Raw genomic sequence first — 2,350 nt, forward strand, 5'->3', positions numbered from 1 at the left:
GACAAATGAGAGTCTTGGCCGGTAGGTAACAAAACAAACAGCAACGCACAGACTCACAAAAACATGTCAGCGCACAAAGCCTCAAACTGCTGGGCTGCAACAGCGTTTAAAAAAAATCATGGCTTTGCTTGTTGGTGCAGGTTTCACCTCTCATTACGGGTCAGTGTCACTGCTGCACCAAGGAGCTCCACCCTGAGCACAGCCTGCCGTTCACAAGGAGAGCAGCGGTTGTGGCTGCGTTGGAACGACAACAAAACTAGCAAAAAGAAGAAGGGAACATTCGTGTAATAAACAATATGCGGGCGGGCGGGCTGGGAGGGGGGCGGGGGGCAGGCAGGCAGCAGGCAGGCAGCAGGCAGCCCTGCTACTGGCTGGTGCCCTGAACCCAGGAGATGTTTTCAGGCTGCAACTCTGCAGCCAGAAATGAGTTTAGGCAGCCGTCCAGTGGCTGCAGGCCGCTGCTCCTGCGGCTGCAGCTCCCCACGCATCTCATTGGTGGAGGCCGGGGAGGGGTCAGTGAGGGTGGGCAGGGTGGGAGGGGCCTCGGGCGATGGAAGCGTTCAGGGATGGCGAGGAGGAGGAGCTAAGAGGAGCCCAGCCTGCAGGACAGAGCAGAGAGGTCACTGAGGCGTATGCAAATACACACACACACACACACACACGCACACACACGCACACACACTGATAGACACCTGCAGCACTAAAATGCACTCAATATCAAACGACCGTGCACGGACAGACAGAAACGCAATTCCAGGACACGCACACACACACACACACACACACACACACACACACACACACACACACGCGTGCGCGCTTCTCTCTTTATTCCTCTATTTTTATTTAGCGCTTTAGAAATGAATGAATCAGTAAATAGTGAAGTCAGATGTGAGATGTGGTCAAGTGTTATTGCTTTCATATCATGGTCTGGGTGGATGTATTCATAAACACGCCGCCAGCAGATAGTTGTGCGCTCAGCACAATTGTGTGACAGATAAATGAATCAGGACGGTGGCGGCAGCAAGGACACTGTCCCCGACTTTACCCCTCGCACGCTGAGTAAGGCCCCCCCACCACCACCACCACCACCAGCGCCACGTCGCCTTCGCCATCCTATACAAGCCTCACTATTCTCTATCATTTATCTGGTCAATATACAAACGGCAGGAAGTGGTGAAAGCGGCTGAACGCCGCAGTCTCTGCTGATAAATATTCCATTACGGAGATAAGGCGGCGCTATTGAAAGCTGAGAAATCCATATGCAATTTGTTTTGTTTTCTTTGGGCCTTTTCACCTCCGTCTCAGCTTCCAGCATGAAACCAGGCCCCGGCGCAGCGCGCACGGCGGCGCCGCCCCAGGATAATAATTGTTTTGCCTTATCATCAGCAGCTTGTGGTCAGGAAAAAAAGAGGAAGAGGGAATAAAAAAAATCTCGCCAGGTTGTTTTTGGCTTTCCTGGGCGGAATAAAAGTGAAGATCTTGACGGCGGCGGGGAGAAAGAAACGATGTTGAAAGCCGACGACACGGCCGATAACGCTTATCAGGCCCAAAAGAGAGGAAGGAGAAGAAAAAAACAAGGATGTTCTCGTCCTATCTGCGCGAAGCGAAGGCCTTCTCCTCACAAAGGCGGTGGTCTCTGATGTTCACGCTGCCGGCGTTGCACCTCGGCAGCGTAATGGAATAAATGGCCATATCTGGCGTGCGGAACGGCCGGAGAAAAAACTGGCCCAAAAAAAAAAGAGAAAAGAGGGCGGCGGAGTGGAAGCGTGCGGCTGTAATCCAGAGCGGAGGGAGGCTTTCAGCGTAATCAATCTCCAAAAAGGCTTTTAATGGAATCAATGGAGGGGAGGGGGATTGATTTCCAGCAGAGCAGCAGCAGCAGCCATTTTTAGATATTCACTCCATCAAAACTGGCCCCACGGCCGGAGGAGGAGGGTTGGGAGGAGCGGGGGGGGCGGACTTCCACACGGCGATGTGGGTTAATTGCGTATCGAGCCAAAAAAATTAAAAAAAGCGCCACGTTCGTTAAGTGACTCACTTGTTCCGGGTGACTGTTCAGCAGCAGGACGAGTCGCTCGGCAGTCTGGGAACATTACAAACACACTCACACAGAGCAGCAGCAGCAGCAGCAGCAGCAGCAGCAGCAGCGTGTGGCCTCATTCCTTCTAGAAAACCTGTGGCCTGGATCGTGTTGTGACTTTTTTGCCGGTTGTTCCTCCTCCTCAGCGATGTCGAAGCCACAGAGACAGAAAGCAAAGTCAATTAAATGGCTTCCGTTCCCCTTTTCTCGAAGCCTCGATCAAAATGATGTTTTATTCTTCTCTCTGTGGCGTCGTTTTTCAGCAGT

The sequence above is a fragment of the Nelusetta ayraudi genome, unplaced genomic scaffold (genome assembly GCF_046127955.1).
Source record: "Nelusetta ayraudi isolate G7.1 ecotype Tasmania unplaced genomic scaffold, CSIRO-AGI_Nayr_v1 ptg000101l, whole genome shotgun sequence".
NCBI lineage: Eukaryota > Metazoa > Chordata > Actinopteri > Tetraodontiformes > Monacanthidae > Nelusetta > Nelusetta ayraudi.